This window comes from Monodelphis domestica, chromosome 3 (assembly GCF_027887165.1).
Source record: "Monodelphis domestica isolate mMonDom1 chromosome 3, mMonDom1.pri, whole genome shotgun sequence".
NCBI lineage: Eukaryota > Metazoa > Chordata > Mammalia > Didelphimorphia > Didelphidae > Monodelphis > Monodelphis domestica.
This window is the reverse complement of record NC_077229.1, coordinates 364,137,417-364,152,563: the sequence shown is the minus strand read 5'-3', so window position 1 is coordinate 364,152,563 and position 15,147 is coordinate 364,137,417.

Genomic DNA, 15,147 nt, shown 5'->3' with positions numbered 1-15,147 from the left:
CTTTGAAGGTGACCAGGAATAAGAATGCTATCAGAGAAATATATCATCAAAAAAAAAAGATGGCTGGTCACATGGGGAGAATAAAGGAAAACAGAGGAACAGTTAAAGTACTTCATTCGTATACCCACAATTTCAAAAAAAAATGAGGAAAGTCACACAACTGCAATCCATAGGGTAATTACTGAATACTCCAAAGAATATTCCCAAGATAGCATGAGTATGTGTCACATGGGGATAGGTTGCCATATGCATTTTCAGGAAAGTATCCAAATCAATGAGGTAACAGATCTCTTTGAGTTAAGGAAAAATTTTAAAATAATCAAAATTTTTCTTCAATCTTGAAATCCTTTAGCAATTGTCAATCTAACCTAATACAATTTTTGTTAATAAGCTTTAGCAATATTTAAGTGAAAAGTACATTTGCCTTTAATAAGGTGACTAACAATTCCATGTCTCTTCTCTAAAATTTTTATGTTGGTCACTAATTTTGTAGTTCCAAACCTTTGACATCATGTACTAAGATGAATTTCAAAATAAATTGTGACAACTGGATTTCAGTTCCATTTTGAACTACTGGAATATTTACATTTACAACTAATTTTATTTGTATATGTAAATTGAAGCTGTCTATATCATCAACATAATCTTTTATTTCACTTCCTTCTCATCACTATGATCGCCTCTGTCTCTGTTCTTATCTCTACTTTTCCCTTTCCTTTCCCCTCTCTTTCTTCACTTCCTCCTTCCTCTTTCCCCTCTCCATCTATCCCAGTACTCTAAAGCTATTGCAGCAGGAAGTTATTAACTCTAGAAGCCCCAGATGAGTAGTGAAAAAACTTGTATCTTTCTAACTACCTAGTTCTATGAATTCTTATCTTTTGTCAAAATGGCTGGATTGACATAGAAGCTATAATTCTGTGATTCCATGATTTAAAGCACCACATTGCATCATAAATGCATATATTTATGTTCTGCAAATTTGTACTAATTACCATAATACAAGTTCCACAATGTCTCAATAAATTGTTATTGCATTAAACTGAATTTGATAGTCAATGAATCACTCTAACTGGGGTACTAATAGTTATATTTTTTAGCATTATCATACATATGTATTGACCTGTCATAATTTTATTTTTCTCACTGTTAATCCCTGGAAAGAAGTATTAGCATTACCAGGTAAAATGAGGTTTCTGAAAATTAAGAAAAAATGAAAATTCTTTCAAAAGAGAATTTTATTTTGTGATCATTTGCTAGTTGCCTAATTAATGTCTAGACATATAATCATTAAGTGCAAATTCTTAAGTTTTGCAGATCCTTGCAAAACTTCAGTTTTAATTTTTAAAAAGTACTAATATACCAGAGATGTTACATTTTGATCTCCTTAAGAAATTATAGGCATATAATTGAAGCCTATCCTTTAATCAGGAATCATATTGTAGGAACACAAAATGCTACACCTTGGTCCAATACAAATTATGCTGGTCATAAAATAACTCTTGCTCCACAAAAGTAGTGCACTGAAGATTGAAAGGATGACCCATGGCAGCAGTACTAGACTTCTGTTAAGGCTAATTATGGTCATTACATATGTCATTAGTATGACACTATTCAACTTAGCTGGATATAATAACTATTTGCTGACTGGTATAATTTTTTAAAAGAACTGAATGAGTTTTTAGAAACTATATTTGAAAATGATTTAATGATCACCTCAGGAGTGGTTATCTAGGAGGAGATTGTGTTATCATTATTTTTTAACCAAATTATAACTCCTGGGATCTATCCTTGATTCAGAGTGGTTGGTAAATTGCAACAAGTCCTGCTTTCCCACTGATATAATTTCACGTATTTAACAAACTGCAAGATTTTTCAAATCCCAGTGAGACCTATTTTCCCTCTCTCCAGAAACTCAGTGAGACAGCAACATCAGCATACATCTTACTATGTATTTATATAATATAGAACTGAGAATAAGTATTTATCCACACATGTGGTGAGGGAATTGGTAGAAAGGAATTTCTGCACATTCCTAGATATAGAAAGCATTACTTGAAAGGGATAAAGTTAGTAGTAGGATGGAGGAGATAAAAAAAAAAATCAACTTCTAAAAAATCTACCAATTCCCAAAGCAGCTTAATTAACTTTTGAATAGCTCTGAATAACACATTTTTATACCAACATCATCTTGTTCTTCATCAACATAAATCCAGCAACTCACAATTCTTAACTCAAGGGACAAATAACATTTATAATCCTTCTTCCCCATGACAGTAATTCAAACACAGAAATGCAGTTATACCCTGCCCTTACCTTAGTCCTCTTTTCTCTAGGCTAAGTATATTACTTCAAATGGTTTTCATATGTACATAGCAGGTACATAAGTTCCTTCCATATTCTAATTGCTCTCCATTGGATGCTCTTCAATGTTACAATGCCCTTCTTAAACAGTAGTACACATACTAACATAATAATCTGGAAGAATACTTGAAATGGTCAAAGTACAATTAGACTATCACATGCTTATCCCTGGAAGATTCCCTCTCTTAATGTATCTCAAAGTTATACTTATTGTAACTTTTGGCTGACATATCACACTATGATTCAGAAATGGATATTCCTTTTTTAAATTCTGAGTTCCAAATTCTTTCTCTCCTTCCCCACTCCTTGAGAAGGCTAGAAATTTGATATATATTATATGTGGACATCATGAAAAAATATTTGTACATTAGAAATGTTGTAAAAAAAATCACATGCTACAAAGAAAAAATAAAAGAAAAATAAATAAAATTTTAACAGTGTGTTTTGATCTGCATTCAGACTTCCTCAGTTATTTCTCTGGTTGTGGGTAACAGTTTTCATTATAATTTTTTGGAATTTTCTTATATCATTGTAGGGGTCAGAATAACTAAGTCATTCACTCGTAACCATTTTACAATATGGCTGTTATTTTATATAATGTTTTCCTGGTTCTGCTTTTTTTTACATTACTTTTTTTATCAGTTTATGCAAGACATCCCCAATTTTTATGAAACTCTTCTGTTCATAATTTCTTATAGCACAATTGTATTTTATCACAATCATATAATACAACTTGTTTAACCATTCCCCAATTAATTGACATCCCCTTAATTTCCAATTCTTTGCCACCACAAAGGTAGCTACTATAAATATTTTTGCACATATTCATCTTTTACTTTTTTTTCTTTAATCCCTTTGAAAAACCAGACCTAGTGGTGGTGTTGCTGGGTGAAAATGTAAATGAAGCTTACCTTTAATATTTGTCATTTTCATTTTCTGCTATATTAGCATATGTGATACTTGTGGTATGTCAGATGTAGCAGTCCACCCCTAGCTATGGGCAAGGGAAACAGTTAGTATGTACAGAGTGGCTTAGAAGAGAGCATGCTCAGTCTTGCGCATGGCTAGGAAAGCCTCTGACCCTTGACCCCAGCTTCCCCCAGGTTAAGCGGGAAAACAGGTTTCTTTGTGCTCACCTGCCTAAGAGAAACCACACCTATACCTTGTCATTAACCAATGATAATCATCCCTATGTATCGTGTATATTTGCATATCAAAGACATTAAAAGCAGCCACAGCAATCTCAGCCCTTCTCTTGGATCTCAGCTCTCACTGATGCCTGTCCTTGCTGGAGCTTGGCCAGAGGCCAAGCTTTAATTCCTTTCCTTCTCTATCTCTCTCACCTGGGACCTGGCTTTTGGCCAGGCACTTTCTTTTCTCCATCATGTCTCCAACCTGTGTGGTATTAAATTTGGATCACTGGATGGGATTAGCCTTTCGAAAGAGGTCCAGACTGATCGGGGTTCTGCTGTGGTTCCATTATAATTAATAAGGCCTGGTTTCTGACTCATTTCTGCCATCTCATATCTAGAACTTGGCTCCCTCACGCCCTTCGCAGTATACAAATCTTCTATCCTTTTTCTATCTTCCTACCTTGTGGCTTCTCGCCGGTTCGGGGAGCCTCATCACAGTTGTTTTCCTTTGCTTTTCTCTAATCATTAAGTGTCTTTTTCATATGACTTCAGATAGCTTTAATTTATTTTTTCTGAAAATTGTCTTTTATATTCTTTGGCCATTTATCATTTGGGGAATGACTCCTATTCCATTCAATTTTTGATCTACCACTTTGTTTTAATTTAATTTTTTTTTTGGCTTTTAAAGCCCTTTTTTAAGCTCTTTTGGGAATTCTTATTTGGTTTGTATGCAATTCACATGTCTCTTTGAATCTTTCCTTGTAGATGTTTTGGCATCATTATCTTTTGAGTTTGTGGGTTGATTATCCTTTTCATCACTGTACCATTTTACAGTTGAGTTCTTTCTTTTTCTCATTATAGAACATATTTCTTTAATTGTAACTTCATCCTAAGGTTGGCATGTTAAATTGTATGTTAAATAAAATGTCTGGTTTACCTTATTGCATAATCTGAGAACATTTTTGCCTACATTTTTTAGGTCAACCAGTTTTTTTTTTTATTATCTCTTTTTTAAAATGTTATTTCCTGTTAACTTTTATATGTCTTAATAGCTATTCTTTACTCATCATAGCTACTCTCCCTAGTATCTCTTTTATTGGATGTGTAGTTAATTATTAAAATATTTAAGTAATACATTTTTTTAGGAAAATGTGAAATATGTTGTATGAATTAATTCTCAACCAAGGCCTTTTACATTGAGTAAATAAATATAACACAGAATATAAAATGTATCACTAAATATTTAATTTCACAATAAATTCAGTATGTGTCTTCATTTTTAAGGTATAGTAAATTTAAACAGATGCTCCAACCAAGCGTGCTATGGAGATTGGAGATTGAAACATCCAGTTTTGGAAAACAGTAATTAACAATAACTTGATCAGTGTCATTAAAGAATATACAATTTCTGAAGAAGTTCACATTCAAATTATGCTTTATTTCACATGTGATTATAAATCACAGTTTCTTCATAGTTTACCATTGAGAATCAATTTTATATACTTTTTATGAAGGAAAGAATGAAAGAAAAGAAACAGTGAAAACATGCATCTTAACAATCAAAGTTCTCACCAAATTTTAAGAACCTCAATAGTGGGGTGACCCCAGGTTTCTGAAGGGAAGTGACAGTGGGTGTCCCAAAGGAGACCAGAGGCAGAAGAATCCATCCTGCCTCTCAACAATAACTGGGACCAAAGAGGAGGCAGTGGATCATCTTATCAAAGTTAATCTCTTCAGTTCTTGTTTTCTGTCTCCCAGAACTATCCTCTGAGGAGACATGTTCCCTCTGTCAGGGGGGACAAGACAAGGCCACCTCTCTCCCAGAAAAGAGAGGGGAAGAAGAATCTCTTCACCCTCTCTCCCCATTTCCCTCTCTCCTTCCATTCCCCCTGTTCCCCTCTCAATCCTTCTACTACAGTGGCACCCCAGGTAGCAGAACAAAAAGAATTTACTTTTAGCAGTTACAACAGGCAGGACTGACAGTTGAGAGTGACTGGGGAGAAGGGTAGTAGCCATCTTGCACATTAGAATTCTGTGAGCCCAGCTCATAGCAGTAAAGGGGCTTACAAAGCAAATTTAAACTGACTACTTTTTTTCTTTGAGGAGGCTTGGACAGATATTAGGGTGAATGTGGGGTATAGGGAAAAGCAGATTGTACTGGAAGATACTGTGGGCTAGTCTGGTGATAGTGATACTGGCTCATTTGTATTACTCAATCTTTGGGGAAATGTCCACTATATTCCACGATTTCCTGGGGGCAGTCATGTATATAACTAAATATTGGGAATAAATGAAAATGGAAATGACATCTTTATGGCCAATGTTCCTAGCAGTCTATGGATCTCTCATGATGATTTGGCAATTTTATACAACAAGTAGAAAAGTACTTCAAGTAATCTTGAGCACGGGCAACATTAACAACTTGGATGACAGACTTGACAAAGTATTCTCACAGATGGCAGTCATTACTGACATGTACCAGGACTTCATGGAAAAGATGGAGAAACAGGGAATGGGGAAAGATTCTATGACAGAGACTAACAGTGACAATGGCAAAGACAGGAACAAAGACACTTAGACAGTAACAACAGCAGCTCTGACTGTATGAATTTGCACAGAAAAAGTGATGGTAGACCAGCAGATCACTACAGACCCAATACAGACTGAGGGACCTGCTGAGGCACAAAATATCATGCCTCACATGTTAAATGCCAAAGTGCCTCAACTAGCCCAAAAGACAAAAGCTCAGAAAACACCCCAGACCATACACAAGATATACAGACCTAATATGAAATTGACATGAAGAGGGAAAAACAAGCAACTGAGAGCCCAGAATAATGTGATGCTGAAACATAAATAATGACAGAAGCACAGACTGATTATAAACCTAAAAGCAGAAAAACCCCTTACTCTCTCACTATCTCTCTATCTCCCACTCTCACCCACTATTTCTCTATAACAAGAAAGATAGCACACACACATACATACATACAAACACACAAATGTCATGCCAACAAGGAAAAACATTTACATGGTTTCTTACTCACATTCACACAAACTTAACCAATCTTACACACACCCTCACCCAACTGGACACAAATCTTACCCACATACATGTTCCCTGTAAAAGAAGACAGGAGAATCTACAATGAAGGTGAGATGACAGTCAATATTGTTTCCCACACAGACGAATAATTCAACTAAAGACCAAGACCAGAAAAAAATCCTTCCAGGACCATCATAGACTTTAAATGAACAATAAGAGACAGACAGAAGAACTTTAACTCATGAACTATGTAGAACAAAGAACTTCAAGGAACAGGTCATGTAAGATGGTACACCACAAACATATTAATGTCACATTAAGGACATGCATGCAACACACATAAACTTGAATAAAGGAAGATAGAAATGTCAGTCAACATGGGAAAAGGATTCATTGGTAGCGAGTAAATATGTACATGTCATATGACATATTTAGAACATAACCATAAAACACACTGATTTAGGGGCCTTGTGGTAAATGTGAGACCCATGATAATGAAAAATAAATATACTTGTAAATAAAATTCATGGAAGACACAAACAGGTATAATAGAACTAGAAAAAAAACTTTTCTGTCTGCTTGACTCCAAAGCAGAACTCACATATATATGTAATATGTATTTATCATATGTAATGATTGTACAGTATACATACATGTACATATGTAAAATCAGAACACTAACATGCTAACATAGGGTAGGATTCAACTAACAATCTTAACATAACTTAGATCAGTTAAAGAGAATAGTGAAAAGGGAAGTTCAAAGCTTAGTGCGCCAGCACCAGGGAAAGAACAGGGCACATAATATAGGCAACTTAAATATCTTAAAATATTGAAGAATTTGTAATAGCTAGAGAAGTTAAGAAAACATAAAGATAACGTAAGGAGTTAGGAAATGTTACCACAGTTTAGAGATCATTAAGATATTGTTGCCAGGTAGTTTCAAATCAATATTGTTGCATATTGTTCTGGGACACTGTTAGTCCAAAATATGTTACTCAATTGTATCAACTCCATGTAACAAAACCCGCACCTACCCCGGATATTTTCCCAGAATCTTGTCTTAGTGTAGGCTTAGGTAGTTAAGGTAAGATAAGAGTAAGATAAAGTTGAGGGAAAAGAGATGTTTTTCTTTTGGGGGTGGGATAGAAAAATAGATAGTTAAAACTAGGGCTAAACACCAAAGTATTGAGTTACTTGTTAAACCTCGGTGCAATGTTTGATTAACAATGCACAAGACAAAAAAGGGGATTTGTAATGTAAGAAAGAGAGATCCAGAGGGTTGCAATAAGAAGCTAGGCTGAAAGAGAGATCAGCTGAAGAGCAGCAGAGGAAGGGCAGAGAGAAAAGCCTGGGAGTTCTAAAGGGATTAGAACTCTCTGTGAATGGTCTTCCAGCCTGGGAGGTGAAGGAGGAAGATGGTTTTCCTGGAAGCTGAGAAAGGGCCCATCTGTATGGGATCTATTATTCCTTCTGGGACCCCCAAATACCTCCACTAAGACTCTTCAAGAACAGCTGACTGAATTCTCAAGGGAGTTTTGGATTTGGTCTCAATTTGACCAGAGTCATTCAGATCTTTCACTGAGATTTCTCTCTCTCCCTGACCTGTTCCTGGACTCCTGAATCAAGAGCTAATTAGCTGAGTGATAGGGATCAACCAGCACCTGGCCAGAAGAGGGTTCAGGGTACTCAGCCTTGAATCCCAAGAATTTGGGGGGGCAGTCTGCCAGAGGGGACAAGTGTTAGGTTTTCCTATCCCCCACTGTCCTTGCCAATACCACTACCACTTCTTCCCTGTGTGAACCCACATAAATCATTTACTACTTTAGAATTAGGCCTGGTTGGTTTCTGATGCTAGGAAAGAGGAAAGAAGATTTGGGGAGAATCACATTTCTCCTCAAAAGGGGAAGGTTAGCTCAGGATCCCAGGGATCCAAACTGCCTAACCAAAGGAACAAAATCATTCCAGGTTTCTGAAGGGAAGTGACAGTGGGTGTCCCAAAGGAGACCAGAGGCAGAAGAATCCATCCTGCCTCTCAACAAAAGCTGGAATCAAAGGGGAGGCAGTGGATCATCTTAGAAAGCTAGTCTCTCCAGTTCTTGTTTTCTGTCTCCCAGAACTATCCTCTGAGGAGACATGTTCCCTCTGTCAGGGGGGACAAGACCAGCCACCTCTCTCCCAGAAAAGAGAGGGGAAGATGAATCTCTTCACCCTCTCTCCCCATTTCCCTCTCTCCTTCCATTCCCCCTGTTCCCCTCTTAATCCTTCTACTAAATTTCCTTTGGTCATTCAACAATATATCAAGCAAATAAAAATGACTTTTAAAACTGTACTATCCTGTTGCTTTGGATACATATAGAAGTGCTTCGAATCATTCATATTTCATTTGAAGAATGTCAAGTTTTCTATAATTACAATATCAAGTTGCATGGTAAAGCAAAAGAAATTATAAAAATTTTCAAAGTATTTGAAATGCAGTGAATAAATAATTAGATTAAAACAATATATGTTTTATCCTATTAGGGTATGGTAAAGAAGATAGCTATTATCACATAGTTTGAAAATAACGAAATTTGTTTTGAACATTCAGAACCTTAATTTGATTGATTTGGGAGTAGAAAATTATATGTTTATGCCTAGGCCAAGAAACAGAGATGATTCAGAGCACCTCAGAGTTCATGAATTAATAGCATTAATCTCATATATATATATATATATATATATATATATATATATATATATAACTCTTCTTTATTAGAAAAGTCCTTTGGACAATTACAATTCTGTCTCAATATAAGAATACCAGGGTTTAAGCTTTTATAACCTAAATGAGAGCTGGTGGGATCCAGATCAAAGGGTTCGAAACACAGCAACAGGCTAGCAATAAGGAGCAACCAGGATAGGATCAGAAATCCCAGGACTGGCAGCCATTCCCTAGGGGTTTCATCCAGAGAGGGAGAGCCAATATCCTCTGAGTCCCAGCTTAACCCTTCCTTCCAGCATTCCAGAATCTTTCCCTGCAGGTCTCATGTATCTGTCCTCTGCAAACCTTCATTTTCCTACTAAACTTATCTCTTTCTTATAACAGTGATGAAGGCTATTACTCAAACCTTACTCTCACTGGAATTGGCTCAGAGAGGGAAGAGCAGCCATATTCATTTGGAGTATTGAATCCTATATTATCCTATTGAGAAGTAGAAGGGGAATAAGAAAAAGGGTGGTGGGGAAAGAAGTAATAAAATGGAGGAGGTGGGGGGGAGTGATTAAAATCAAAACACTTATGTGGCAGGAAAGAATGAAAGGAGAAGGGGCAGGATTAAAAGAGGAAATCAAGATGGAGGGGAATACACAGATAGTAATCATAACTATGAATGTAAATGGGATGAACTTACCCATAAAAAAAAATCAGATAGTATAGTGGATTAAAAACTGGAATCCTACCATATATTGATTACAAGAAACACATTTGAGACAGATTGACACACAATAAAAGTAAAATCTATTGGGCTTCTATTGATCCAAAAAAAAAAAGCAGGAGTAGTAATCATGATGTCAGAAAAAGCAAAAGCAACATTGGATCTGATTAAAAGATACAATAAATTTCTTGGTAAAAGGTATTAGAGTTAATGAAGAAATATCAGTACTTAACATGCATGCACCAAAAGATAATAGAATTCAATTTTTAAAGGAAAAGCCAAAAATTTTTTAGAAAGAAACAGATAGTAAAATTATCCTATTGAGTGACCTCAACTTTCCCATGTTAGAAAAATAAATGAGAAAGTAGTAAAGGAAGAGAATGAAATTGTAGAAAACTTAGATTTAATAGATATCTAGAGAAAATTGAATAGAGATAAAAAGGAATATACCATCTTTTAAACAGCTCAAGAAGTCAACAAAAATTGACCATGTACCAGGGTATAAAAACTTCAAAACAAAATGCAAAAAAAGCAGAAATAATAAATGTAACTTTTTCAGATCATAATGCAATAAAAATATAATAAATGGGTTCATGAAACTGAAAATTAAAAATAATGGGAAACTAAATTATGTAATTCTTCAAAACATATAGGTCAAAGAGCAAATCATAGAAGCAATCACTGACTTCATTGGAAAAAAATAACACTGACCTATCAAAATTTATGGGCTACAGCCAAAGCAGTACTCAGGGAAAAAAATATATTGCTGAATGCCTACAGCAATAAAATAGAGAAAAAGCAGATCAATGAATTGGACATTCAACTAAAAAAAAAACTAGAAAAATAACAAATTATAAATCCTCAATTAAGGGATAATTTAGAAATCCTAAGAAATCAAAGGAGAAACTAATAAAATTGAAAATAAAAGAAATATTGGACTAATAAATAAGACTAGGAGCTGGTTCTATAAAGACAGATAGAATAGTAGTTAATTTGATTTTAAAAAAAGAATCAAATTAACTGTATTAAAAATGTAAAGAGTGATTTTACCTGTGATGAAAAGGAAATTAATACAATTGTTAGAAGTTATTTTGCCCAAATATGGTAATAGACTTGATAATCTAAGTGAAATGGATGAATATTTACAAAAATATAAATTGCTTATATTAACAAAAAAGGAAATAGAATACATAAGTAATCCCATCTTATGTGAATCCTAAAATTGCTCAAACTCTACTTTAAAACATTTCATTAATGCTATTCCCATTTAAACAATGGAGGTACTTGGTCATCAATATATTGAGAAATTAACCTTACTCCACCCATATTTAGGCATACCTTAAGGGGAAGATAAAGTTTTAAAACTCCTTACTGAACAATGAAAGTACTTAACTCATACTTATAGTGAGGCCAAAACCTTAAGCTAGGTCTATTTTTAGATCTAATACAAAAGGGTGCTAAGTACCTATGAAAGTTAAATTAATCACTAAAAAGGCAAGCTTAGCAAAGATATGTGAATTATTCAGAAGTTTTAGTCTACCCAGAGAAGGTAATAACAAGATGTGAATTAAGAAGGTAATAACAAGATGTGAATTAAGAATTATCAGTCCTTTGGAAAAAGTCTACTGTGATTGGTAGAAGTGAAAATTTAGGGAAGGTGACATAGGAGAAAATTGTCTTTAAAAGGAGGTCAGGAACTGAGAGCTAGGGTCTTGGTGGAAACTCTCGGTGGCTGAACTTAGTTGAGCTCAGGAGATGAACTGAAGGGTCTCCCTGAACACTAGAGTTTTGCCTGGGACAAAATATTGTGGTGAGTGATTAAGGACTGACTACTTTCTCTTAAAGCTCAGGCCTAGGCCAACAGCCTAGGCCCTTTCCTGTTATTTCCTCTTACTCTGTCTCTCTCCCTTTCTTTAATTCCTTCATTTATATTAATTAAAATCTCCATAAAACCAAGCTGAATTGGGTATTTCATATTTGGGAATTTTCCCATGGCAACCACTTATTTTTGATATAAAATCAAGATGCTAAAATTATCTTTACAGTTTTGGAAATTCAAAGTCTTGAAATCCATATTTTCATGGTCACAGTTTATGGCAACCACTCTTTTGTCCATCATGCTTAAAAAAATGAAATTGAACAAATTTTCCATAAGTTCATAAGTTCCCAAGAAAAAATGCCCAGGACCAAATGTATTCACAAGTGAATTCTATCAAGAATTTACAGATCAATTAATCCCACTACTGTCCCAAGTATTTGACAAAATAAGCAAAGAAGGAATCTGCCAAATTCTTTTTATGACATAAATATCGTGTTGGTATCTAAATCAGGATGATAAAAAACAGAAGGAAAATTACAGACAAATTTCCTTAATGAATTTTGATGCAAAAATCTTAAGTAAAATATTAACAAATATACGACAGAATTATATCACAAGAATTATTCACTGTTACCAGGTGGGATTTATACAAGGAATATAGGGCTGGTTTAATATTAGGAAAATCATCAGCATAACTGACTATAACAAAGATCAAACTAAATCTGAAAACATGCAGGAAAAGCCTTTGACAAAATACAATACCAATTCCAACTGGAAACCCAAGAAATCGTAGGAATAAAATGGTCTTTTCTTAAAATAACAAAGAGAAGCTAGAAAAAATAAAATCTATCTTGAAAAATGAAAAATCAATAATATCAAGGAAATTCATAAAAAATATGAAGAGAGGAGTGCTACATGTATCAGGTATCAAACTGTGTTACAAAATGGTAATCATTAAAATGCTAACTACTGGCTTACAAATAGAATAGTGAATCAATAGAATAATATAAGTAATTAACACTGAATAAAATGATCATAGTAAGAGTGTTAGAGTGTTTTTATAAAAATCTATATATGAAAAACTAGAGATAAGCCAACATCTCATATAATACACCAAGATGAAGTCAAAACTGACATTTGATCTAGACATAAGGGGGTGATATTAATTTTCAGAGCAGTTTTTGTCAGATAATGTGTTATTCTCTCACTACCTGAGGCCTTTGTATTCATCCAACATTGTTACTATGGCCAACAAAATCAAGTCTCAGAGAAATTGGGCAGAATCCAATCTAACCAGTCATACTGAACAAATAATAACCTCCACACAGCAGTCCAACTAAGTCACTTTTGTAGAGTGCTCAATCTGAGATTCAGATAACTGAGACATTCCAGGTATAATACAAGCACTTGACAGTACTCCCTCCACCCCAGGATCAGAAGGAAGATTCTATGTGGACAAAATTAAGGGAAAATTAATCCTAAAACAAGCAAAATACAGAGCTAGAATCTAACTGATTCTAGAAAAAATATCTTGACAAGAGATATCACCAAAACAAGCTTTGAGGATGACGGTATTACAAAAATGAAAATATGTGGAACTTCAAGTGAAAATGTGAAAGAATTTCATACTCTAAATGAACTCCTGGAAGAGCTCCAAAAACGAATAGAAAAATAAATAATGTGAATTTTAGAAGAAAGAATTTTTTAAAAGGGTAGAATGGAAACTTACTGATGAAATGTTCTCCCCAAAAGAAAACATATAATGCATCATCAAAGAGAATGGTTTCCTAAAACTTAGAATTGGACAAATGGAAGGAAACAACTTCATGAGACTGCAAGAAGAAAATCTGAAAACTCTAATTGTAAAAACAACAAACCTAGAAAATAGATCCAGAATACATACTCAAAGAATCAATGAATTCCTCTAAAACTATGTTTAAATAAAGAACCTGGATACCATATTGAAAGAAAATATTAGGGGCAAGTGACCTGATATTCTTGAACAGGAGGAGAAAATAGAAATCGAAAGAATATACTATTCATATCCTGAAAGAAATCCCAAATTAAAATATCCAGGAATGTTCTTACCAAATTTGAGATATTACAAGTAGAAAATACTATAATCAGCTAAAAACAAACAATCAAAATTTTGTGGCGATAAAGTCATGATTACCCAGGACCTACTATCTTCTACATTAAAGAAAAAGCAGAAGACATGGAATATGTTATTCCATAAGGCAAAGTGTCACTAGCATATTTAAAATTTCTATACCATAAGAACCAAAAATGCAAAATAGACTTATAGCAATCAAGGGAAACAATGGGCTTAAATTGATTATATTACTGGTAAATATATAATAACTAAAATGCTTAAGATATAACATACTTGAAATACCTAAGATATCTAAAGTATTTAGGCTCCTTAAGGTACTTAAGAACTTTGTTACTCTTAGGGCAATGAAGAGAAGCATATGTGCATTTAGAATTTTGTACTCCAGTACTCCATTTCCCAGAATCTCACTGTCATCCTCACTTTATGTCCTTAAATTTTAGAGATAAAATTTCTGCAATTCCATCTCTCATTCTCTTTTCTTCTCCTGCTAATGCAGTTGGGAAAGCTTCTCTTTACTCAGGCTTTTACTTTTGTTCTTTTTATTTCCTCTACTTCAAGTGATTATTAATAAATCTTATAAAATATAATATTGGAGTTATTGAATATTAATTTTAATCTTACATTTCTGGCAAGCCTGTCAGGAGTAGAATCCTTGAATTATTTTTTTAAGAAAGCCTTTGAGCAAAGGAAAGGAAGCAGCTAAATTTTACCTCTAAAAATAAATTGATATCAGCTCTTTTTTGTGGTGCCAAAGAACTAGAAACTAAAGAGATGTCCATAAACATTGGAATGGCTGCAAAAGTAGTGTTCTATGCTTGTAATAGAATAGTTTTTGTGCCAAAGGAAATGACAAACAAGATGATCACAAAAAAAAAAAACAACAAACCTTGAAAGCCTTATATGTAGTGACACCAAATGCAGTGAGCAGAACCAAAAGAACATTGTATCCAGTAAAAGCAAAGATGTATGATGATCAACTGTGAATGACTTAACTATTATGAGCAGCAAAGCAAGGATCTGAGACAAATCCAAGGGAATCGTGATGAAAAAGGCTATCCGATTGTTTGAACACAAATACAGAAGGAAATTTTTAAAGAATGAAAATGAAGTTAACAAAACTCCAGAAATATAAATTTCTACATTTCTTATTGGAATTCAAGAATATTATTAAATATTTATTACATATTAAAGAAATCGTATGTTTTATGTTTTCACTTTAAGCATAATACCATTTAAAATATTTTATAGAGTACCAAACA